Source organism: Ranitomeya imitator, chromosome 6 (assembly GCF_032444005.1).
Source record: "Ranitomeya imitator isolate aRanImi1 chromosome 6, aRanImi1.pri, whole genome shotgun sequence".
In the NCBI taxonomy this organism is placed as follows: domain Eukaryota; kingdom Metazoa; phylum Chordata; class Amphibia; order Anura; family Dendrobatidae; genus Ranitomeya; species Ranitomeya imitator.
The window spans coordinates 424,559,252-424,585,863 of record NC_091287.1 but is presented as its reverse complement, the minus strand read 5'-3'; positions in this window follow the sequence as shown (position 1 = coordinate 424,585,863).

Below are 26,612 nucleotides of genomic sequence, written 5' to 3'. Positions count from 1 at the left end.
TAGTTGTAGAAAAGTACACAGCATTAGGCCTACAAAATGGGTATGGGGTGGAGAGAGATGGTGTGTTACACTCCAAGGTGTTCCCCAGGTTGCCTTTCCTGAGCTTCGATCTTCATGCTCTCGTTTAGTAGGTGTCGGAAAGTAGGCTGCATTAGGCCTACAAATTGGGTATGGGGTGGAGAGAGATGGTGTGTTACACTCCAAGGTGTTCCCCAGGTTTCCTTGCCATTGCTTCGGTCTTCCGACTCTCGTTTAGTAGTTGTAGAAAAGTACACAGCATTAGGCCTACAAAATGGGTATGGGGTGGAGAGAGATGGTGTGTTACACTCCAAGGTGTTCCCCAGGTTGCCTTTCCTGAGCTTCGATCTTCATGCTCTCGTTTAGTAGGTGTCGGAAAGTAGGCTGCATTAGGCCTAAAAAATGGGGAATAGGGTGGAGAGAGATGGTGTGTTACACTCCAAGGTGTTCCCCAGGTTTCCTTGCCATTGCTTCGGTCTTCCGACTCTCGTTTAGTAGTTGTAGAAAAGTACACAGCATTAGGCCTACAAAATGGGTATGGGGTGGAGAGAGATGGTGTGTTACACTCCAAGGTGTTCCCCAGGTTGCCTTTCCTGAGCTTCGATCTTCATGCTCTCGTTTAGTAGGTGTCGGAAAGTAGGCTGCATTAGGCCTACAAATTGGGTATGGGGTGGAGAGAGATGGTGTGTTACACTCCAAGGTGTTCCCCAGGTTTCCTTGCCATTGCTTCGGTCTTCCGACTCTCGTTTAGTAGTTGTAGAAAAGTACACAGCATTAGGCCTACAAAATGGGTATGGGGTGGAGAGAGATGGTGTGTTACACTCCAAGGTGTTCCCCAGGTTGCCTTTCCTGAGCTTCGATCTTCATGCTCTCGTTTAGTAGGTGTCGGAAAGTAGGCTGCATTAGGCCTAAAAAATGGGGAATGGGGTGGAGAGAGATGGTGTGTTACACTCCAAGGTGTTCCCCAGGTTTCCTTGCCATTGCTTCGGTCTTCCGACTCTCGTTTAGTAGTTGTAGAAAAGTACACTGCATTAGGCCTAAAAAATGGGTATGGGGTGGAGAGAGATGGTGTGTTACACTCCAAGGTGTTCCCCAGGTTGCCTTTCCTGAGCTTCGATCTTCATGCTCTCGTTTAGTAGGTGTCGGAAAGTAGGCTGCATTAGGCCTACAAATTGGGTATGGGGTGGAGAGAGATGGTGTGTTACACTCCAAGGTGTTCCCCAGGTTTCCTTGCCATTGCTTCGGTCTTCCGACTCTCGTTTAGTAGTTGTAGAAAAGTACACAGCATTAGGCCTACAAAATGGGTATGGGGTGGAGAGAGATGGTGTGTTACACTCCAAGGTGTTCCCCAGGTTGCCTTTCCTGAGCTTCTATCTTCAGGCTCTCATTAAATTGTGGTTAAATGGAACAACTGCATTTGGCGTACTAGTTGGTTTGGGGCCTACTATCGGTGTCTGCCACTCCTTGCTGTTCTCCTGGTTTCCTGTCCTGAAATACCATTTTCAGCCTCTCGTTAAGTAGTTGTTAATGTTAGACTGCATTTGGCCTACTAGTTGGGTTGGGGCCTACTATCGGTGTCTGCCACTCCTTGCTGTTCTCCTCCACTGAACAAAGCTGTGCCGCCTGTTTACTACGGTTGCCAATTTTGAACTGCATTTCGACTACTTACTGATTTGGCCCTACTCTCTGTGTCAGCCTCTCATTCCAGTTGTCCTCCACTGCAATGCCCCCTGGTTATTCCTGTGTTACCAATTTTGAACTGCATTTAGCCCACTTTCTTCTTTGGGCCTATATCTGTGTTTCCACTTCATCGTGCCCATTGCCCAGCCAGTGATAGATGAGTCTGCTGGTACATTGACCCATAACGCAACATTCCCCGTGCACGCTACACAACAACATTGTGACCCTGCTGAAAGTCAGGTTGCTCTTCCCGCATACCATACCACCTTACACGGGGACAAAGAGGAAGGTGCAGATGAAAGTGCAGGTTCCTTCATCAGGTGGGGGGAGGAATACTAGTTGGCGACGTCACTGGCACAGGGCCTCTCATAGTACGCAAAAGTGTTGCTGCCGGTGGGAGGCGCCCCCGCCGTGCAAACACACCGCTGTACTTTGAGGGGCCCTGTGCCAGTGCCAATGCCAACGAGTGGGCCCCCCCTGCTTGCTCAGGTTCACAGCACTTGCAAAGTTGAAATACTTACCTCTCCCTGCTCCACTGCCGTGACGTGGTCCAGATTTCCTGGGCCCACTAATTACTTGAACCAGCCCTACCCCCCACAACTTTAGCCAAATGACCCCCAATTTCAAATGCCTTCCAATTATTATAAGGTAAATTACGCTTGACAAGCTTCATTAAGAAGAATGGATGGTTTTGACATTAAAATGGGCACTCTAGGTGTTTTCCTGGCCCCCACTCACTGCCGACTATGCTGCCCCATTGACTTGCATTGGGTTTCGTGTTTCGGTCGATCCCGACTTTACGTCATAATCGGCCGATTTCACTCGACCCGACTTTGGACATAGTCGGGTTTCGCAAAACCCGGCTCGACTCTAAAAAGGTCAAGGTCGCTCAACTCTAGTTATCAGGGAAGAAATCAAATTTTCAAGCAAACGGCATGAAAAACCTAGTATAGACTTATTGTCTGATTGCAACCCATCTTTACAGGAGGGTGAATGTTCAAACTCTTCATCACCATCCTCCTCGGATGAGGAGAGAAGACCATGCTTCTCTGTAGATAATATGGATACGTTAGTAAAGGTAGTTCGCACAACCATGGGAGTCGCAGATAATAAAGAACCTAGGTCCACCCAAGATATTATGTTTGCAGGGTTATGTCAGAAAAATCGCAAATCCTTCCCCGTGGTAGACAGAGTTAAAGATCTTAGGCGTGAATGGGATAAACAGGATAAGGGGTTTTTACCATCATCCGCAAAAAGGAGATACCCCTTTGATGATGAACTTTTGTCTCAGTGGGTTAAAGTCCCTAAAGTAGATGCAGCTGTGGCTTCTACATCAAGGTCAGCCACTCTACCACTGGAAGATGTAGACCTTCTCAAGGACCCATCTGAAGGTTTGGGAATCATCATCTGGAGCATTTAAGCCTGCGATTGCCAGTACTTGTACTCAGGGGTGAACCTAGCCCCTCTGCTGCCTGATGCGAATGGCAAAATTGTGCCCCCCCATAGTAAAATCAGTACAAATAAACCTGGTTTACTCTTTACTAGCCTAACCTGATGCACATGAAAAATACATACACTTTTATATAGGAATATACTGTATTTGAAACATCGATCTTTACAATCTCCATGGCCATCCTCCATCCTCCTGTCCGCTCCCCTCGCAATCTGATCTCACCCCCGTGGTCCGATCTCACCCCCCTTACCTACTGAGCTCCGGTGTCCCTCCTGGTGTCCGTCCGTCTTCTCCATGGGCGCCGCCATCTTCCAAAATGGCAGGCACTTGTGCAGTGCGCCCGCCGAATCTGCCGGCCGGCAGATTTATTCCAGATACATTTTGATCACTGTGATAGAACCTATCACAGTGTTCAAAATTAAAAAATAGTAAATAACCCCCCCCCCCTGTATCACCCCCATAGGTAGGGAAAATAATGAAATATAGAAAATATGTTTGATTTTATTTGTCCACTAGGATTAGGGTTAGAATTAGGGTTGCAAATAGGGTTAGGGTTAGAATTAGGGTTAGGGTTGCAATTAGGGTTAGGGTTGCAATTAGGGTTAGGGTTGCAATTAGGGTTAGAATTAGGGTTAGGGTTGCAAATAGGGTTAGGGCTAGAATTAGGGTTAGGGTTGCAATTAGGGTTAGGGCTAGAATTAGGGTTAGGGTTGCAATTAGGGTTAGGGCTAGAATTAGGGTTAGGGTTGCAATTAGGGTTAGGGTTGCAATTAGGGTTAGAATTAGGGTTAGGGTTGCAAATAGGGTTAGGGTTGCAATTAGGGTTAGAATTAGGGTTAGGGTTGCAAATAGGGTTAGGGCTAGAATTAGGGTTAGGGTTGCAATTAGGGTTAGGGCTAGAATTAGGGTTAGGGTTGCAATTAGGGTTAGGGCTAGAATTAGGGTTAGGGTTAGAATTAGGCTATGTGCACACGGTGCAGATTTGGCTGCGGATCGGCAGCGGGTTGGCTGCTGCGGATTCGTAACAGTTTTCCATCACGTTTACAGTGCTATGTAAACCTATGGAAAACCAAATCCGCTGTGCACATGGTGCGGAAAATACAGCATGGAAATGCTGCATTGTATTTTCTGAAGCATGTCAATTCTTTATGCGGATTCTGCAGCGTTTTACACCTATTCCTCAATAGGAATCCGCAGGTGAAATTTGCACAAAAAGCACTGGAAATCCGCAGTAAATCTGCGGAAAAATCCTCACACAAATCCGCAATGTGGGCACATAGCCTTAGGGTTAGGGTTGGAATTAGGGTTAGGGTTGGAAATAGGGCTAATATTAAGGTTAGGGGTGTGTTAGGGTTATGGTTAGGGTAGGGATTAGGGTTAGGGGTGTGTTGGAGTTAGGGTTGTGGTTAGGGGTTTGTTGGGGTTAGGGTTGTGATTAGGGTTATGGCTAGAGTTAAGATTAGGGTAGGGGTGTATTGCGGTTAGTGTTGGAGATAGAATTGAGGGGTTTCCACTGTTAGGCACATCAGGGGTCTCCAAACGCGACATGGCACCACCATTGATTCCAGCCAATCTTGCGTTCAAAAAGTCAAATGGTGTGTTTTTGGAGACACCCCATTATTGAATTACGTGAGAGACGTGGAGCCCATCACACGCTGTATGGTGAGCTTAATGCCAACCCGGAGAAATTCCAAGAATATACAAGGATGTTGCAAGACTCGTTCCGGGATTTGCTTGTTCGTGTCCAAGGAACCATACGGAGACAGGACACCCAGCTCTGTAGAGCGATTCCACCCGAGGAACGTCTGCTGGTTACATTAAGGTACGTTCCAAATCTAAACCAATGACAGTCCAAATTTTGGGTGTTCAGACATGTATTTTTGGGGTATTTTCCTTTCTGTCTTTAGCATAACCACACCATAAATAGAATAGATTGTACTTTTTTTTTTTTCTTACAGATTTCTGGCAACCGGAGAGAGTTTATCATCCCTCCACTTCCAATACCGGCTTGGAATTTCCACCCTGTCTGGAATAGTTGCAGACACCTGTCGGGCTTTGTGGAATGTTCTCCGGGATGAGTTTATACCCCTACCCATCTTGGACATGTGGCTTGAAATTGCGGAAAATTTCTGGAGTGTGTGTGATTTGTTTGGGAGCGGTTGATGGAAAGCACATCCGCACTATAAAACCAGCCAGAACAGGATCGGAGTACTTCAATTACAAAAAATATTTTTCTGTTGTGCTCATGGCAATAGCTGATGCGGACTGTCGCTTCATCGCCGTGGACATTGGAGCTTTTGGCCGTGGCAACGATTCCCAGACTTTTAAGAACTCTGATATGGGCCGCCGTGTGTATGGCAAAAATTTTAATTTTTCACGGCCTCAACCGCTCCCCAACACTCAAGGTCCACCGATGCCATTTGTTATGGTTGGGGATGAGGCCTTTCAGATGTGTGAAAACCTACTGAAGCCATATTCCAGTCGGGACTTGAACCACACTAAAAGGATCTTTAACTACAGACTGACCAGGGCCCGAAGAACAGTAGAGTGTATCTTTGGCATTCTAGTCTCAAAATGGCGCATTCTTGCATCAGCCATTAATCTAAAAATGGAGACAGTCGACGAGGTGGTCAAAGCCTGTGTGGTTTTGCACAATTACATAATGGCTAAGGAGCGACCCAACATTGAACTGGATGAACCAGTTGCACACCCACTGCCCGATTACCATTATCACCCGCAGCAGTCAACTGCTGAAGTTGGTCACATGCGAGACCAATTTGCTGCCTTTTTTGATTCTGATATTGGACGTGTGTCATGGCAGGACAATGTTGTGTAAATGTCCTGTTGCAATTTTATCTATACCAGTAATTTTCTTAAATGTTAATAATATTTCTCATTAATAAACTTTATTTTTTGTTGTCTTGAGCGTGTCTCCTATGTATTTCCTCTACAAACCAAGGCTGTCCTCAAACTAGCAGTATTTGGTCTGTATTTAATAACAGTATTTGTAATCCAAAACCAGGAGTGGGTGATAAAGGCAGAGGTGCTAGTTATGTTAATATTATAATTTACCTCTAATTGATTCACTCCTTGTTTTGGCTTACAAATACTGATATAAAACACTGACCACATACTGCTATTGTGACGGCAGCCATGTTGGGTTAGTGGTAAGGTTGTTGACGTCATTGCGTCCTGATTCTGTTCTGCTATGCAGTATCCATTTGACACAGACTGAAGAGACAATGACTGTCATACAAAACAGATCTATACTCATCAAGTCAGGTGTCAGAAATAATGAATTCATGATGCACATATAACAGCCTCATGAATTCACTATTTCTGACACATGTACAGGTGAGCATAGATATGCCGTGTTTATGACCACCATCGTCCCTTCACTTTGTGTGGAATATTACGTACACAGACGAGAAAATGGAGGTTATACAAGGCAGTTCTCTACTCACCAGGTCAGGTGTCCTACCTAATGAGTTTTTTGACACCTGACCTGTTGAGTATAGTTCTGCATTGTATTTCCGCCATTTTCTCTTCAGTCTGCAACACTAGTCACAGACTAGAGGAAGAGATTATGGAGATAATACATGAATTATCTTTTTGGCCCACCTCATATCTCTATACTAAAGGCACACAAAGCTGCAGTCATTTATTTGCTAACTACTGGAGCTATGATGTGGCCAAAAAATTAATTGTTCGGCACACAGTGTGTGTTGACAGCGGCAAAAGACACAATAAACCACGCATAATTGGGGGCAAAACATAATATTTTTTTTTTACACAAATTTTTAATTTAACTGCGCCTGCTTGGGGTAGAGTGATGTAAACGGGGGGTGTGAAGCAGTGAGGCCTGGCTAACAGTGGATGACACAGGGGTGGCAGGAGAAGGGGCAATGAAACTTGATGGGTCTGGTAGTTTGGGGATAGGGCTTGACACATGAGAGGCTTGAGACGCACTGGATGGGTGGGACAAACCTGACATTACAAACACACTGGGAGGTGAAGGGGGAGGAATACTAAGAGTCTGCTGTTTTTTTTTTTTTTTCCTTTCTGGGATTGCCGGGTTCTGGGAAGCCTCAGAGGACTCATTTGTCGTGGCATGGTCGTGGTGGGTGATCTGTTAGGGTCCGGCTGCACTGTGCCAGAATCCATATTGCTCGTAGAGTGTGCAGCCATGCCAGAGTCCATAGTGCTCATAGAGCGTGCAGCCATGCCAGAGTCCATAGTGCTCGTAGAGCGTGCAGCCATGCCAGAGTCCATAGAGCTCATAGAGCGTGCAGCCATGCCAGAGTCCAGAGTGCTCGTAGAGCGTGCAGCCATGCCAGAGTCCAGAGTGCTTGTAGAGCGGGAGGCCATGCCAGGATCCTGCTGCATCGTGGTGGTGGTAGTACGGAAAGCCATGCCCGTGTCCTGCTGCATCGTGGTGGTGGTGGTACAGAAGGCCATGCCAGGGTTCTGCTGCATCATGGTGGTGGCAGTACGGAAGGCCATGCCAGGGTCCTGCTGAGTCGTGGTGGTGGCGGTATGGAAGGCCATGCCAGGGTCCTGCAGCTGCATTGTGGTGTCAGTGGAGGAGGTCCAAGCAGGAGCAGCGGTTGTCATGGTGGTGGCGGTGAACTGTCCTACAGCACTCGGCATGGTGGTGGTGCTGTACTGGTGTCCGGCAGTGGTAGGAATAGAGGTGGCCGTACAGTGGTATGCAGCAGAGGTTGGCATTGAGGTTAATCGTGACAGTGAGGGCACAGGTGGTTATGCCAACACTGTCTGCTGAAAGTACCAACTCTGCTGCATAGCCTGCACGTAAGCAGCATTGCAGGCTTATATGACACTAAGCTGGAGATCAGGAGTAAGGTGTTCCGACATGCCCTGCTCAATTTAGTTAAAGAAATGATGTGCTGGGCTCTGGAGGTCGGCATTTACTTGGTCAAGGCTTTTGACCTCCTGGATACGTGTATTCATAGTAACATAGTAACATAGTTAGTAAGGCCGAAAAAAGACATTTGTCCATCCAGTTCAGCCTATATTCCATCATAATAAATCCCCAGATCTACGTCCTTCTACAGAACCTAATTGTATGATACAATATTGTTCTGCTCCATTCATGTGGCTAAGGGAAATATCCATTCGGTCCCCCAAAGTCTTGAGTCCTTCGTGAAAAACCGAGCTCCAGTGCAAAAACTCGGGCATGAGGGACCTGTCCGATGCCCTCTACCGCTGCCGGGAGAAGCCCAAAAAAAAGGGACAGTGGCAAAGGACTGGGAAAGGGGAAAACCTGATGGACCAGCTTCTTGGTCTCCAGTTTGTGTGGCAGGCCCACTTGCTGCAGCGCTGCTGGATGGCTGAGACAGGTCCGTGGCTGTTTGATGAAGACCTCTCCAGAACCTGGTCCAACAGTAGTGCTCCATGTGCTGTGAAAAAAGGAAAAAAAAAATAATACCAAAAATTAAACAGACGACAACTCCTGTGGAATAGAAACATACAGATTATTGCAATACAACACAACATAATGCACGGGATAAATACTTACGTTCTCTGGGCAAGGACCGGTCTTAAAAATGCCAGAACACTATGGTATTTGTACTTTCGGATCCTTGCTCCGGAACCACTGGGAACACGGCTCTCTTGACGCAAGTCCTTGTTGAAGCGGTCCTTAATCGAATGCCAGCGTGTTTTGACTTTGGCCACTGTTAAAAAAAAACCCATAATGGTCAGAAAATGGACTTTTGCCCGTGCTCACACAACTGTGTGTGATGAGTGAAACTCTTGAGAGTTTCTTTCATCACACACAGTTGAGTAAGCACGGCCAAGGTCTCTGCTGCTTCACACTGCAGTGCAATACTTACCAAATGCTTTTCGGACCTGAGTTGGGGTGTTGTCTCAGCCATCCAACATCGCTTTGGCCACCTCATTCCATAGGCGCCGGATCGTTACGTTGTTTGAGTGCAGTGGATCCCTGGTGTCCCACAGCGGGACTCGCTCCTGGACCAGGAAGATGAGGAGGTCATTTTCTATGAGGTCTTCATCCCGTTCTGGAACCTAAAAATTAAATAAAGACATTAATGTTGGATACATTAACATAAGGAAAAGAAAGAAAACAGACTGAGAAATGGCATGAATAAAGAAAGTCAAGATACAAAAGTAGTCCAGAAGAGAATTAAAAAGAAAGAGTGAAGTACAGAAAGGAAGATTAAAGAATACAACAGTGAGGATACAGCAGTCAGCCTTGTATACGTACACCCTGCCGCCTTGCCACCTGACCGTGACTCTGCTGCTCCTGCCCAGTCTCTGCCTTAGTAGAAGAAGTGCTCTAAAAAAATTGAAAAACAAAAAATTGTCATATATGTAGATTTGACAGTGAAAACTTACCAATCTGAGGAGGTGAGTACTCACTTCACTGACATGTTCTACTTCGGAAGGCCCAGGACGTTGCTCCTCATCAGAAGAAGAAGACATTCTGATGCATGCAGAAAGAAAGAAACGGCAGAAATTGGGAAATGTAGAGACAGAAAATAGAAAATATAGGCATTGGCTAGGATATACTCACATTGTTCAGAGGCTTGTTTTCTCAAAGGTGCTGTGGTCTGTATGCTCTGCTTGGTTGTCTGCTGTGGTCTGTCTGTTCTGCTTGGCTGTTTGCTGAGTAGTGACCTGCAAATGTCCACTACTTCCCTTGATCACCTTGTATGTGGGGGGTGGCTTATCAGTGTCTAGACATGTTTTTCTCTGGTGCAACGCATGCTTTTACGAACGCAAGCAAATGCATGTGCTTCTGAACGCATGTGTTCACATAGACAGCAATGTGTTTTTTTGGCGCATTCCTTACACAATCGACTGCATACGTTTCTAGGCGGCAAATTGTCTCCTCTAAAAATTACTACATGTTGCATTTCCGCGCAAAACCGCAGACGACGAAACGATGCACGCGTCGTCAAACGTGGCAAAAGGCAAATGATCGCAGACGCATGCGTCCCTAATGTTAAATATAGGAATACACAACGCATGCGGATATATGCGGAAGAAATGCTGCGGACACAACCTCAAATTTGAAACCGGCCTAATTGATGCCAATTTAAATGGTGTCTGTCCCAATTTCAGCTGTTTGGAAAGCTTTTTGCCACCTTTTAAGATGTTGTCTATGCGATTGGTTTTGTCTCCCATTTCATTTAATGGGGTTTGGATCTGAACCGAACCAAACCTTGAAAGGTTCGCTCATCTCTACAGTAGTTAGTCTACAAAGAATGACAAAACTTCCCTTTTACTTTCCTAAATATTCAGGTTTCAGGTTTATTAACCTTTTCAATTGACTGACAGCAAAGTAATTGTTCAATAACAAAATGAAGTATCAAAACATACAAATTACTTAATAATCCTGCACATATTATACAGCAACTATAGGAACATAGAAGGTAGTCCACTGCGTCTATGTGGTTTTGTCTAGTACATGAGGTCTCATATGCATTAACAGCTCTTGGTACAGCTGAGTTTTGTGCATAGAATATGGGAAACACAAATATAAAATTAAAGCTAGAAATTGAAATTACTTATATCAATACTGTATGCTTAAAATTGTCTCATTTTGTTTTATTATTAGAAACTTTTCCAAATAACACTGGTCAACACAAAGAAATTATCAGCAAAGGTAATATATCTGTTTTATGGAGATTGATGGGCTGATTCCAAAAATATGCTTAGTTTTGCTCTATCACGTAAAGTTTCTGAGATAGAAGTATTTTTGATATTACGTTATTTCTGCATTTTCAATGTATGGGGTTTTCCTATGCTATTCCCATTTCTTTGCTTGTCTTACTTGATTGTGAATTTTCTTACAGAGACAACATCAGTAAAGGTTTTAGTGAGTTTTATGGCAAGGAGTATTGACAGTGCAGCAGTCAATAATTGCTTCTCGGAAAGTCACATGTTATGGGGAGGAACTAAGTGTTATGAGGTGGTAAGATTTGAGTCAGTCAGAAAAGGATGGTGATGGCAGCAAGGACCGGTATGTGAGACTCTGACAGGAGACAGGCCTCGACAAGGATCTGAGTCCTGCCACAGGGAGATAGAAGGGAAGGCAGCGGATAGCCGCCATTGTGAGAGGATTTTCACTGCATTTCTGGGAGGGCAAGGTGCCTCAGAGGGAAGAAAACAGCTCAGTCACAGAGGTGTAACTGATTGAGGGTCTCCACAGAGAGAGAACCTGAAAGCAGCCAATATCACACTGAGAAACTACCTGTCTGCAATTGTTCATCTGTACGGAATTGGCTGACCCATTTACCTCACAACTGTATATAGTTATTTACCAGATTACCTCCAGTACAATCAGTTCATTTTTTTTCAAGTAGTCAGTTTGCTAACAAAAATGTAACTGTGGCCTACCCCTTCAATATATTTTTACTCATAGAAGAATATTAATATTCTTTGATAGCAAAGTTTTATAAAATAAACATTTCGCTAAAGTCTTCATGTATAGATAAAAACAGAATCAATTACATATTTTCTATTTTCTAGCACATATTTTTTCATAAATGTAATTCCTTTTGGCTTTTCATGTTCTAGACTGTACAAATGTATGTCTGTCAGTTTTCAGCTTGTTAAGCACTTGCTAAGCACATAATGCAGTTACCTTTTTAGCACCCTAATTCACTATTTGGCAGATATCCTCTCATTTCAGTATTTACAGTGCACTATCCAGTGTTTGCTAAGTAGTGTTTTTGGCTGCCAGATAAAGTTAACTTACTTACATTGCCATCTGCTCAACAGAAGATATAAGTTTCACAAGATTTTTACCATAAGCACCATAACTTTTTATATATATATATATATATATATATATATGCCTTTGACGTTAGTATATAAACATAGAAGACTGTGTGTGTGTGTGTGTGTGTGTCCACGCTCATTGAACTAAGATTGTACACAAAATATCTGCTAAAAGAAGGAATTGGAATGTTCTCTGTACATTCATGAGTCTTTTAAGAGACATAGACAAAAAAAAATCAGGATTCTGCAAGTATTATACTTGGAAGGTCTCTAATAATTACTTTATTTGTCACAAGGCACAGCAATTTTCAGTCACCAATGTTAATATTGCCTGTGCTTGTTGCTGCTGTTTTTTTCAATGACATTCTTTTTTAGCAATAATGGAAGTAGTATCACAATCTCCTCTTGCACATTGGCAATTTGCCATATCTGTAGGCAACAGTTAAGCAATGCAGATCCATGCATGCAAAATGTCAGTAGAAAAAAATACTTAAATTTGGGTATTTTTGATCCTAGACACATGATTCCCATCAGATTTCTGAAGTATGATACTGAGCGCAAATCTCCTCTTCCATGGGTATCCATTCTATTTAGCACATGGTACAAGTGTATAAATAAAATAGGCTCTATATGTGAATTATATAATTGGATTTTGCTGCTTCTTTTGTCCTATTGGTTTATTTTTAAGTCTGTAATACCTATAGAGACAGTCAAGCACACTGTTGGCTGTTTTTTACAATTCCATTGTCTTTAATGAGAACCTATGAGCACAATTTTGTAACGTAAACACATGGCTATAATGGTGTATGTGAATGACCTACATCCTCTATTTAAAATCTCAACTGTGACCTGTCAATCACATACTGGAGCCAGATGGATGGAGTGGGGAATCGTAGAAAGGGAGGAGAAGACCAAGGGAACAGTCCTGCTCATGTGCACCAAAAATTATCATATTTTTTGGATTATAAGATGCTCTCGATTATAAAACGCATCCCAAATTTTGAGGAGAAACATATATTTTTTAAATAAAATGGTGGTGCTTCTTATAATTCATGCATCTTATTGCGGTGGTGGCTGCGGTGAAGCGGGGTCCCAGGGTCGCTGCTGGAGGCAGGAGTGGGATTATGCTGCAGGCCACAGGCTGGGATAAGGTGGTCTTCAGATGTGCGCCGTGCCACTGTGGGTGTTCGGTGCTGCTGCAGATGTCTAGTGCTGCTGCAGGTTTCCAGTATTGCGGGGGTGTCTGGCACTACAGGGGTGTCCGGCGATGCTGCAGGTGTCCGGTGCTGTGGGGGTGTCTGGTTTTGCTGTGGATGTCCGGTGCTGTGGGTTGTCTGGCCCTGCTTCGGGTGCCTGGCGGTGTTGCTGCAGGGGTGTCTGGTGCTGCTGTGGGAGAGTCTGATGCTGCTACGGGTGTCTCCGGTGCTGCGGGGGCTCTGCCGACATTTTGTGAAAGGCCAAAGTCCCCCGCAGTTCCATGGTTAAGTGCGGTAGACTCCGGGGAAAATGGCATGGCCGCTGGGGGGGACCAAGATCTCCAGAGATGAGATCTCTGCACTGAGACACCCCCTCAGCAACACCGGACACCCCTGCAGCAGCACCACTAGGCACCCACAGCAGTGGCAGACACCCCCTCATGCTAGCCTGCGGCCTGCAACAATGGTACCTGTAAGGTATAACTGCATTTTAAGATGCACCCCCAATTTCCACCCAAATTTTGGGGAAAAAAGTGCGTGTTATAATCGAAAAATTTGTAAAGTAATTAGCAGAAAACTAAAAATGGTGATTAAAGAAGAACTACAAAGCAAATTTCTTCACCAAAGGTGAATCTATATTACAGCCAAATCTGTGCCCTACATTGCAAAATCGTGCTCGCAGGTTCTCTTTACATTTAGCAGTTGTGCTGTGAGAATGAGCTGGTGATTGTGGGGGTCCTTTTTCTTAGAACTAAGGAAGTTTTTTGTTTTTGCATCCAATTTGTCCCTTTTGTCTGACCTTTAGGGGTCATACTCATCACCATGAATAAAATTGGTTCAATGTTGTTCCTGAAAATTCTGTCAAGTATCATGCAAGTGGCATGCAATTTAAGTACAATGCGATTTTTCTCACCTAGCATCTGTTTGACATTCAAATGTATGCAATCTGGTTTAAACATTAGCTTTTTACATAGAGTAATTATCTATGGTGTTTTAAGATAGTTTTCAAAGTAAATATTCTTCGATAGATAGATGATAGATAAAAATATGTGAGTGACATACTGTATATAATTAGTAAAGTGCTTGTGTAGCTTACTGTACATGTATTTAAAATGGCATGGGTTCGGGGGGCGTGGCTTTGTAGTGGAGCAGGAAAGACGTGCCTGGCTGGAGCTCTGATTACCCTGAACCATAACCCGCAGCTATATTACCCAGAGAGTTCTGGTACCGGTATCGCTGGGCTCCCCTGGGCACCTGGAGGCATCCGGCTTCTGAGGAGGTCGGTATCACGGCCGCAGCTGGATTTAATTCAGAGATACCTTGGTGGAGAGCAGTGTCTGCATGAGGCGGCAGCCATTTTCTAACAGTGCACCTGGAAGGAGAGGGACTCGGAGTGCTGGTACTTGGCTCTGGACGGACTAGCTGGAAATCCTGGAGGTATGAGAGGGGGAAGGTGCAGTGTGTGCCCTGAGTGCCCTGAGAGACGGGGACCCTTGCTCCCTCATTAACTACATAAACTCTGGCCGGCTCCCAGCGTCTGCATTAGTCTGCATTATTGTCTGTGCTCCTCCCCTCTGCTCCCTCAGCCTGCACTGAGGATAAACCTGCTAGAGATCCAACTTATCTTTCACCCTGCTGAGTTTCTGTTGTCTCCTATCGCTGGGGCTACTGTTATCTCTCATTACGCTGCAGAGAGGAAGGGAGTGCATTGAACAGAGATACTGTATACTGTATGCTGGACTCTTTTGGTTCTCAGCCTTGCTTCCCTGACCCTCCTCTCCCCTGGGGTCATAATTGCAACAATTTACTGACTTTACAGTGCACTGTTTTGCTGAGCCTGCAGGCTCCATAGCTACATTGAGCTATACAAGTATACTCTGGCACGCTAGGCTAATTCTGTCTGCATTCCACTAAAGTGTCATATACAGTGGGATAAAGAGGGTGCCCTAGAAGAAAGACGTTTGGTGACACCTAGTGCTCAATCTAAGAACTGGTGATACATTCTATAATACACAAAAAAGACTCAGCTGGTCACCAACCGTCTTCACTGATACAATAGCGACACCTAGTGTCCATGTTGAGCTCTAATTCCGTGCACATTATGAGGATTACTTTAAAAATCATCCTCTCGGCTATATACCATCATACCAACCCTCCCATCGCAGTCTCCACCCCAAATAAGCCCAGCTTATAATACACCTTAAGACTTTTGTAATGCCTTAAAGTGCCCCCCCTATATCCGCTAGGGGTCGCTCTGCAATATGCCCTCCTACTGACCCTCTTTCCTTGAACGGGATAAGCACCACGGAGGCCCTTTCCTACTCAACTCGCCCTCATGCCTAAAGCACGCAGAGCCAGCTCAAAACAACCCAGCAACAGATTTGCCGCTTTAACAGATCTGGACGGCGATATGTCTTCTGGCCCCTTCTCCCAGTCAGAATCCTCTAACTCGTCTATACCTGAGGGTGCGGACTCTGAAATGATTCCAGCTTTAACAACCAAGACCCCTAATACCTCAACCTCAGATCAATCTGCCTTACTATCACAGTTTCAATCAATTTTACACTCAGAATTACTCAAAATGTCAGAAAAATTGACCAAGGATTTAACCAAGGAGATCAGAGAACTCGGTTCCCGTACCTCTGACCTGGAGGACAAAATGGACGCTACCCACACAACCCTTGCTACTCACGAGAAAGACATCGAGATGCTACACGACGAAATTCACACCCTCAACAACAGACTGGAGGATTTCGAAAATCGAGCCCGCAGGTGCAACATCAGAATCAGGGGCATACCCGAAACAATCACCGATCTCCAGTCCACGGCGACGGCTCTCTTTCAAGAACTAATACCAGGAATCCCTATAGAGCGCCTAGAAATGGACCGAATTCATAGAGCCCTGAGCAAACGCAAACCGGAAGGTCCACCAAGGGATATCATCCTTAAATTACATCATTACAAAACCAAGGAACAGCTCTTACAGGCAGCAAGAAATTCGTCACCGCTGGTATTCCAAGGCCACTCATATGAACTGTTCTCCGACTTGGCCCCTACTACCATCGCCAAAAGACGTGCTATGAAACCATACCTGGAGGTCCTACGCTCCAACAACATCAAGTACCGCTGGGGCTTCCCATTTAAACTGATCTTCTCTCATCTCGATATGGTCCATACAGTTCTCTCCCCTGAAGGAGCGAGCCGTTGCTTGTCTAAACTACAACTCATGGACCTCCCATCATCCCCCCCACCTTCTTCCTCGAGGCCCCAACCTGCGACCCTCCGTCCCAGACCACGTGATCCTCCGGCTCCCCCATGACGTGCTGGATATCCACTAACTTTAGTTCGTGCCTATACTACTCCATAGGCTTCTCTTCAGGACAACCTCATAGCGTAGTCCCGGATACAACACGCTAGCCTATACTTTATAATGTTCAATGGAACAAATAGTTCATATGTGTTCTTTTTCAGTTTATTGTTACAGGCGTTCTTGGAGCGTACAGCTCCACTACCTACCCTACAGAAGCCGTTACAGCTTTCGCTTCAACCGAACTTCCAGACTGACAACGCCATTTGACTTGCTCTTCACTTCAGACAAGTGACTATGTTTATTACACGAGTTTTCATAGTGTTTTTTTTTTTTTTTTTTCTCTTTTCTCCTCTTTATAGCGTGTTAAGTTGTAGAATTCTGTCAGGCCTTTTAAATGGGCAGCCAGGTTTCAAATATTTCACTAGACCATATTAAGGCGTTAATTAACTATGTTTAATATAATGGTTATTTTCAGGTCTCGCACTACGCCCTCTATCCCTAATTCCCCCGGCACTATGAAAAGCCCACTCCTAGCCTGTGAAATTGAATTTCCAGTTTAACTTAACCCACTATCTCGTTCTCACTCCCGTTCTTCACGACATTTAAATATGTTTCATTGTGCCCCCTAGCGGACCCTCATGACCCCACAGTGTCCTTGTACACTGATGCTTCGCACTATGTGCTTAGCCAACAACAGTCCCACCCCCCCCTTCCCAACGAGTTCTTTCTACCCTTTCCTAATCATAGTTATTGTTCAACCTGCCCTCCCTTCCATCCCTACTACTCGCCCGAGTACACTCTACCAATTTGGTCCACCTAACAATAATTTCTCTAACTCCGCCAACGACCCAAAACTTACTGCCAACATAAGCAAATTCAACAACCATCTATCATGCCATTAACGATCCTATCACACAATGTGAGGGGCCTAAATTCCCCTCACAAACGCACTAAGGCCTTTCGTTATTATAGATCCCAACAGGCAGATGTGGTTTGCCTCCAAGAGACGCACTTCTCAACCAGCTCCTACCCCAAATTTATGTCCACTTCGTATCCACTTTTCTACATGGCGAACGCCCCAAATAAAACCAAAGGAGTCGCGGTCTGTTTTAAAAAATCTGTCCCCTTCGTTTTTAAGTCGTCAGTGGCTGATAAGGAAGGACGCTATATCATGGTGACAGGTTTGATATCAGATGAACTGGTCACTTTAGTCTCCTATTATGCTCCCAACTCCCACCAAGCTGCCTTCTTTTCCCAGTTATTGGAATTAGTCTCCGAACATGCCCAAGGCACCACAATACTATGTGGAGACTCCAATTGCATACTGAAAGCTAGCCTCGATAAATCCTCAAGTCCCCATTCCTCTAATCCCCCGCAGCCTTACCCTTCTGCGGATTCAACCGCTCTTAATAAGATTCTCGCCCAACACCACTGGGTGGACTTATGGAGGGAGATCCACCCCTCCAATAGAGACTACACGTACTTCTCCGCACGCCACTTAGTGCACACTAGAATCGACCACATATTCGCTAACCCATCCTTCCTCCCAAACATCTCTAATATATCCATTCTTTCTACACCCTGGTCGGATCACTCCCCAAATCTCCTCACATGCTCGACGCTCCACCCACGGCCCCGTTCATTCAACTGGGCTCTGAATGACTCACTGCTCTCTTATCCCGATATTTCTCAAAGGCTGAAAAATCACATTGATGATTATTTCTCCTTGAATCAACATTCAGCTACATCGCCAATCTCCCTTTGGGAAGCACATAAAGCAGTGCTTAGAGGTCTCTGCATTCAAGAGGCCTCCCGCAAGAAAAAAGACAGGAACGCGAGGATAGCTGAACTGGAGGGCAGGGTGTCAGCCTTAGAGTCTCAGATGAAAAGCACTCCTTCACCAACTACGTATCGCGACCTTCTCCATGCTCGCACTGAATTAGATCTTAGTCTCACTGAGATCGCAGACCGGGCCATACGATGGTCACAGCAACGCTTCTACGCTCTCAATAATAAAAATAACTCTAATTTAGCTCGACGCTTAAAATGCCTACCCTTACCCAGGCCCCCTATTCGAATACGCACACCTGCTGGTATCACATCTAATCCACAACAAATTTCCCACTTTTTCCAACAAAAACTTAGGCAGCTGTACAAGGCCCCAATTACCTCGAATTCAGAAACGATAGAGACATTTTTAGACTCTATTCCCCTTCCAGCTCTTAGCTCCGATTTGATTGAACTCCTCAACCAAGCCGTAACGCCAAGTGAAATCGAACTAGCCATTCAACACTTGAAAACCAATAAAAAACCAGGCCCCGATGGTTTTACGGCCCTCTACTATAAGAAATATGCTCCAATTCTGATCCCCCACCTCACTAATTACTTTAACTCTTTGAGAGAAGGCAATAAGCCAGGTGCAGCCTCTCTAATTGCTGCAATATCTATGATACCTAAACCCAACACAGACCACCTACTCTGGTCTAATTATAGACCAATATCCCTTATCAACATAGATCTCAAAATTTTAGCCAAAATATTATCCCAAAGACTGAACTCTGGCCTGGGTACCCTAATCCACAAAGATCAAGTGGGTTTTGTCCCTCGGAGACAAGCTTCAGACAATATACGGAGGGTCTCCCATCTGTTGCACCTCTGCAAACACCGTGACATACCAAGTATGCTACTGTCATTAGACTTCAAGAAAGCCTTTGACTCTATCTCATGGCCATATTTGTTTGCGGTGCTGCGGAGATGGAAGTTTCCCGACCACTTTCTCTCTTGGATTTACGCTCTCTATAGCTCCCCTTCGGCCTACGTACGTTATAATGGCTTTTCCTCCACGTATTTCCCTATTAGTAGGGGAACCAGGCAGGGATGTCCCCTTTCACCCCTGTTGTTTCTTTTGGCGCTTGAACCTTTAGCTATTCATATGCGCCTTAATTCTGAAGTTCAGGGAGTGGAAGTGGCGTCAGTTTCTCATAAACTTCTTTTATTTGCTGACGACATGCTTTTGCTTTTGTCGTCCCCTAAGACTTCCTTGCCGGCCCTCTTACATACCCTAGAAAGCTTCGAAACTATATCCGGCCTCCACTTAAACACCAGCAAATCCTACGCTATGAACATATCCCTTTCGCGACCTACTGTTTCACTACTTCAGCACAACTTTCCGTTCCAATGGGCCACTGACCATTTGGACTATTTGGGGATTAAACTAACAGCTAACCTAGACTCCCTTTATGCGGCTAATTATCCTCCTATGCTCCGGAAACTTCGCCTTCTGCTCCAATCATGGGAGAAACTACATCTCTCTTGGTTGGGCCGAGTACGTGCGCTAAAAATGACAATCCTCCCTAAATTGCTCTATCTATTTCGCGTTCTGCCTATACCTATCCCCTCACACTTCCTTAAAATGGCCCAAAGGTCTATAGACACCTTCGTATGGAGAGGAGGCATCCCGAGAGTTAACAAGGCTACTTTATACCGCCATCGCCTAAAAGGGGGTTTGGGAGTCCCCAACCTCTTGAAATATTACCGAGCAGCTCAATTAGGCCAACTGACTTTATACCATGCTTATAACGAACCCCCATTATGGCTATCCCTGGAAGCATTCGAAATGCAACCCAGTACTCTAGACACAGTACTATGGATCCTCCCAACTCAACGCAAACATATCTCGAACCCCATTATAAAGCATTCTCTTACAATCTGGGACACTTTAAAATATTCCTCACAACTGATCTCACCCTTTTTACCCCTCGCTCCCATTTGGGGTAATACCCTATTCCCCCCAGGCGTGGGATCTATCAAAAGTTTTTATAGATGGGTCGAAGCCGGCATAACCAGGGTTCACCAGCTGTTCAATATTGATGGGATAATCCCATTCGCGGCTCTACAGGAAAAGTACCACTTCCCCTCCGGAGAAATCTTTCGATACTTACAATTAAAAAACTTTGCCAACTCCTTATTAAAAAATTCTACCCCTCCTTACTCCATGACCCCTTTTGAACAAAAGTGTCGTCAAAACCCACATGCCTCGGGGATTATTTCTCTCCTCTACTCATACATTAATGCCCCTTCCCATAGGCATTGTTTGAAATATACCGTTCGTTGGGAGTCGGACATCGGATCTACCCTGACAGACTCGGAATGGTCCCAAATTTGGTCCTCATCTACTGGAGGAATGTTAAACACACTTATGTTAGAAACCAACTACAAAGTGTTAACCCGATGGTATCTGACCCCCGCTAGAGTAGCTAAAGCTGTGGCTAACCACTCCCCAAATTGCTTCAGAGGTTGCAATTCAACAGGAGACATGTTCCATATATGGTGGCTTTGCCCGATTGTCAGAAGGTTCTGGATTAGGATATACCATTTGGTTTTTTCCATAGCGAACATTAACCTTAAAAAAAACCCATGGGAGGCACTACTTAACAAGCGCATCCCCAACATCCCTAATCATACCCGATCCCTTATCTCATTTATATTTTTAGCAGCGAAACAAATCATTGCTTTGGCATGGAAAAAACCAAACTTAGACTTTTCCGCAGTCAAAACACGCCTCACCTGGTACATGATCAATGAGAAATTGTCGGCTATACTAATGGACAAAGTTGGAAAATTCGAGAAAATATGGCTCCCCTGGGCGGAATACACCAACCATACCCCTTTTGCCACACCGGTACTATACCCAACTAACTACATTCAGTCGGATTCAGAATAACCTACCAAACCCTTTAGACGTTATACACCTCTTTACTCGGGCTCCCCTCCCCCACTCCCCCTTTCCCTTACTTTGGTTAGGTTGTATGATTGCATGTCAGTTAACCACATGCACTATTGTTCAGATTGTATGTAAAGACTTATCCTGATTTTTTTTGATTATCTTGATTATCACGTAAATGTAAACCGAAAACTTTCAATAAAAATTTATTGTTTAAAAAAAAAAATGGCATGGGTTCCCCAGAAAGTTTAATAACCAGCAGGCGGAAAGCGGACTGCTTAGGGCTGATGTTTAGAGCCTGGGAAGGGGGTAATACACATGGTGCTTACCAGGCTATTAATATTAGCTCACACCTGTATACTTAGCCTTTACTGATTATTAAAATGGGAGACCCACCAAAAAAAATCATGTAGGGTCCCCCTATAATTGATAACCAGCCAAGGCTAGGCAGACAGCTGCAGGTTGTTATTAATAGGCTATGAAGGGGCAATAAATACTGACCCCCTCCCCGACTAAACACATCAGCTCTCAACCTCCCCGGAAATGATGTATCCATAAGATGTGCCAATTCTGGTGCTTTGCCTTGCTCTACCCACTTGCCTTAATGCGTTGGCATGTGTGGTAATAGTACTGCGATTGATGTCAGTTTGGTATTGTCATCTGACATAAAGCCCAGGCCTTAATGGAGGAGCACCTATAAGACTCCCTCATTACTATCCCATAGTCATATTGTAAATACAAACACCCTGAATAAAGTCCTCCAATTGAAATGAAGACACTGATACCTTTATTTTAATGAAAATAATGAAAATTGAAAAAGCTAATTTATACTCACCTATGCTGTCAAATGTGTATCTGTGAGATCAAGAGGTAGAAGTTCACTGCGTATTATAAATTGCAGCTCTTCCATTCAGCCTGTGTATTTGGATCTCATATTAAATTCATTTGTTCTCCTAAGGTGCTTAAGCGGTAAAGGACCCTTTCTATGTTGACCAGAAACATGCAGCTCCCTGTCAGCTGCTTCTGATCTGGTCGTCAACTCTTCCTATAAAACCTGGCCAGACCCCCTTTGTCATGCCGGTGAAAGCTCTGCTTCCTTGCTCTTAGGAGACGCTGTGCCAAATAGGAATTTAATGCTACTGTTGGTGAAAGGTCTTCCTGTGCTGTGTGCTAAAGCTAAGTAGTTTAAGTTTGGAGCTGGAGTTGTGGTGTTCTGAAGGTTGCTATTGTGCATGTTTGTTTATCTTCTGTTCCCTTTTCCCATTTAGTTTACTTCTCCCTGTCGCTATCCTCCTCTCTATTGTTGGCTAGTGCACTTGTATCATAGAGGTTTTCTGTTATCCCTGTTTTGTCATTGTGTCTGATTTAACTTTCATTTGTGCCCCATGCCTCAGGGGAAGGGGAGGGGACAGTTTAGGGATTTTACAGGAGCATAGTAAAGTTGCAGAATCTGGTCTCTCTAACTTTAAGTGTACCCCAGGGACAGGGATAGTTAAGGTCCAATCTCCAGGGACAGTTTGAAATCCCTCTTTCTTAGGGTACTGTCACACTATACGATTTACCTACGATCACGACCAGCGATATGACCTGGCCGTGATCGTAGGTAAATCGTAGTGTGGTCGCTGGGGAGCTGTCACACAGACAGCTCTCCAGCGACCAAGATGCCGAGGTCCCTGGGTAACCAGGGTAAACATCGGGTAACTAAGCGCAGGACCGCGCTTAGTTACCCGATGTTTACCCTGGTTACAAGCGTTAAACTAAAAAAAAACAAACAGCACATACTTACATTCTGGTGTCCGTCAGGTCCCTTGCAGTCTCTGCTTCCCGCACTGTGACTGCCGGCCATAAAGTGAAAGTGAAAGCACAGCCACTGTGCTCTGCTTTCACTTTACGGCCGGCAGTCACAGTGCTGGAAGCAGACTGCAAGGGACCTGACGGACACCAGAATGTAAGTATGTGCTGTTTGTTTTTTTTTAGTTTAACGCTTGTAACCAGGGTAAACATCGGGTAACTAAGCGCGGCCCTGCGCTTAGTTACCCGATGTTTACCCTGGTTACAAGCGAACGCATCGCTGGATCGCATCGCTAGATCGCTAGATCGGTGTCACACACACCGATCTAGCGATGACAGCGGGAGATCCAGCGATGAAAGAAAGTTCTAAACGATCTGCTACGACGTACGATTCTCAGCAGGATCCCTGATCGCTGCTGCGTGTCAGACACAGCGATATCGTAACGATATCGCTGGAACGTCACGAATCGTACCGTCGTAGCGATCGAAATGTTATAGTGTGACGGTACCCTTACTGAAGACTGTCACAGCATGACATTTTCAACTGTCTAAAACATTTTGTATCTTAATATGGATCCCATTGTAAATCTTGTGATATAATTGCAGAGCCTGTTGCTTGAAGTGTCAGATGTGCAATCTAGGGTGTCACAGCAGCAGACTGTATCAGAACGTAAAGTGGCCTTCCCGAAAAGATATTCTGGGGAACAGAATACATTTATGGTGTTCTGTGAAGCCTGCTAGCTGCATTTTAGGCTTTTGTCCTTATACATCTAGGAGTGTTGAACAATAGGTTGGGATTGTTATTTCTCTCCTTCAAGGAGATCCTCAATCCTGGACCTATTCACTTCCGGAGACTCACTGTCTCTCCAGTTGGTTGATGGTATTTTGAGTCCCTAGGTCTCATGCATGAAGATCCGGAGTGTGTCTTCCTTGCTGTGTCTCAGCTGCGTAAGCCTGAGCAGGGAGACCAACCGGCAGAGGAATTCTGCTCAGGATTCCGTAGATGGGCTACTGACACCCGGTGGAACGATCCTGCTCTTACGAGTCAGTTTTGTCAAGGCCTATCTGAAAGACTAAAAGACACACTAGTGCTTTACGAGACTCCTGAGTCTTTGGAGACAGCCATGGCTCTAGCCATACACAATTGATAAACGCCTCAGGGGGTAGATCTTTTACAACTCCGCTCCCCGTTGGTACTCCTTAAAACAGAGGTTCTCCCTGTGTGCTCAGCAGTGCCAAAGGCTGATTACCTTCATGCCACACCATATTGACGCAGTAATTGATGCAAAAGAAGCCCCGACCTAGTATTGAGTGCATTTACTGAACATACATTTCAGCAGGCCAACATTTCAGATTTTAAAATCATTTTTCAAGCTGGTGTTAAAAAGTATTTTAATTTACTGAAATAATGACTTTTGGGTTTTCATTGGCTATAATCCATAATCATCAACATTAACCCCTTCAAGACCCAGCCTATTTTGACCTTAAAGACCTTGCCGTTTTTTGCAATTCTGACCAGTGTCCCTTTATGAGGTAATAACTCAGGAACGCTTCAACGGATCCTAGCGGTTCTGAGATTGTTTTTTCGTGACATATTGGGCTTCATGTTAGTGGTAAATTTAGGTCAATAAATTCTGCATTTATTTGTGATAAACACGGAAATTTGGCGAAAATTTTGAAAATTTCGCAATTTTCACATTTTGAATTTTTATTCTGTTAAACCAGAGAGATATGTGACACAAAATAGTTAATAAATAACATTTCCCACATGTTTACTTTACATCAGCACAATTTTGGAAACAAAATTTTTTTTTGTTAGGAAGTTATAAGGGTTAAAATTCGACCAGCGATTTGTCATTTTTACAACGAAATTTACAAAACCATTTTTTTTAGGGACCACCTCACATTTGAAGTCAGTTTGAGGGGTCTATTTGGCTGAAAATACCCAAAAGTGACACCATTCTAAAAACTGCACCCCTCAAGGTACTCAAAACCACATTCAAGAAGTTTATTAACCCTTCAGGTGCTTCACAGCAGCAGAAGCAACATGGAAGGAAAAAATGAACATTTAACTTTTTAGTCACAAAAATTATCTTTTAGCAACAATTTTTTTATTTTCCCAATGGTAAAAGGAGAAACTGAACCACGAAAGTTGTTGTCCAATTTGTCCTGAGTACGCTGATACCTCATATGTGGGGGTAAACCACTGTTTTGGCGCACGGCAGGGCTTGGAAGGGAAGGAGCGCCATTTGACTTTTTGAATCAAAAATTGGCTCCACTCTTTAGCGGACACCATGTCACGTTTGGAGAGCCCCCGTGTGCCTAAAAATTGGAGCTCCCCCACAAGTGACCCCATTTTGGAAACTAGACGCCCCAAGGAACTTATCTAGATGCATAGTGAGCACTTTGAACCCCCAGGTGCTTCACAAATTGATCCGTAAAAATGAAAAAGTACTTTTTTTTCACAAAAAAATTCTTTTAGCCTCAATTTTTTCATTTTCACATGGGCAACAGGATAAAATGGATCCTAAAATGTGTTGGGCAATTTCTCCTGAGTACACCAATACCTCACATGTGGGGGTAAACCACTGTTTGGGCACATGGTAAGGCTCGGAAGGGAAGGAGCGCCATTTGACTTTTTGAATGAAAAATTATTTCCATCGTTAGCGGACACCATGTCGCGTTTGGATAGCTCCTGTGTGCCTAAACATTGGCACTCCCCCACAAGTGACCCCATTTTGGAAACTAGACCCCCCAAGGAACTAATTTAGATGCCTAGTGAGCACTTTAAACCCTCAGGTGCTTCACAAATTGATCTGTAAAAATGAAAAAGTAATTTTTTTTCACAAAAAAATTCTTTTCACCTCAATTTTTTCATTTTCACATGGGCAGTAGGATAAAATGGATCATAAAATTTGTTGGGCAATTTCTCCCGAGTACGCCGATACCTCATATGTGGGGGTAAACCACTGTTTGGGCACTCGGCAGGGCTCGGAAGAGAAGGCGCGCCATTTGACTTTTTGAATGGAAAATTAGCTCCAATTGTTAGCGGACACCATGTCGCGTTTGGAGAGCCCCTGTGTGCCTAAACATTGGAGCTCCCGCACAAGTGACCCCATTTTGGAAACTAGACCCCCCAGGGAACTTATCTAGATGCATATTGAGCACTTTAAACCCCCAGGTGCTTCACAGAAGTTTATAACGCAGAGCCATGAAAATAAAAAATAATTTTTCTTTCCTCAAAAATGATTTTTTAGCCTGGAATTTCCTATTTTGCCAAGGATAATAGGAGAAATTGGACCCCAAATATTGTTGTCCAGTTTGTCCTGAGTACGCTGATATCCCATATGTGGGGGTAAACCACTGTTTGGGCGCACGGCAGGGCTCGGAAGGGATGGCACGCCATTTGGCTTTTTAAATGGAAAATTAGCTCCAATCATTAGCGGACACCATGTCACGTTTGGAGAGCCCCTGTGTGCCTAAACATTGGAGATCCCCCAGAAATGACACCATTTTAGAAACTAGACCCCCAAAGGAACTAATCTAGATGTGTGGTGAGGACTTTGAACCCCCAAGTGCTTCACAGAAGTTTATAACGCAGAGCCATGAAAATAAAAAAAAAAAATTATTTTCTCAAAAATGATCGTTTAGCCTGCAATTTTTTATTTTCCC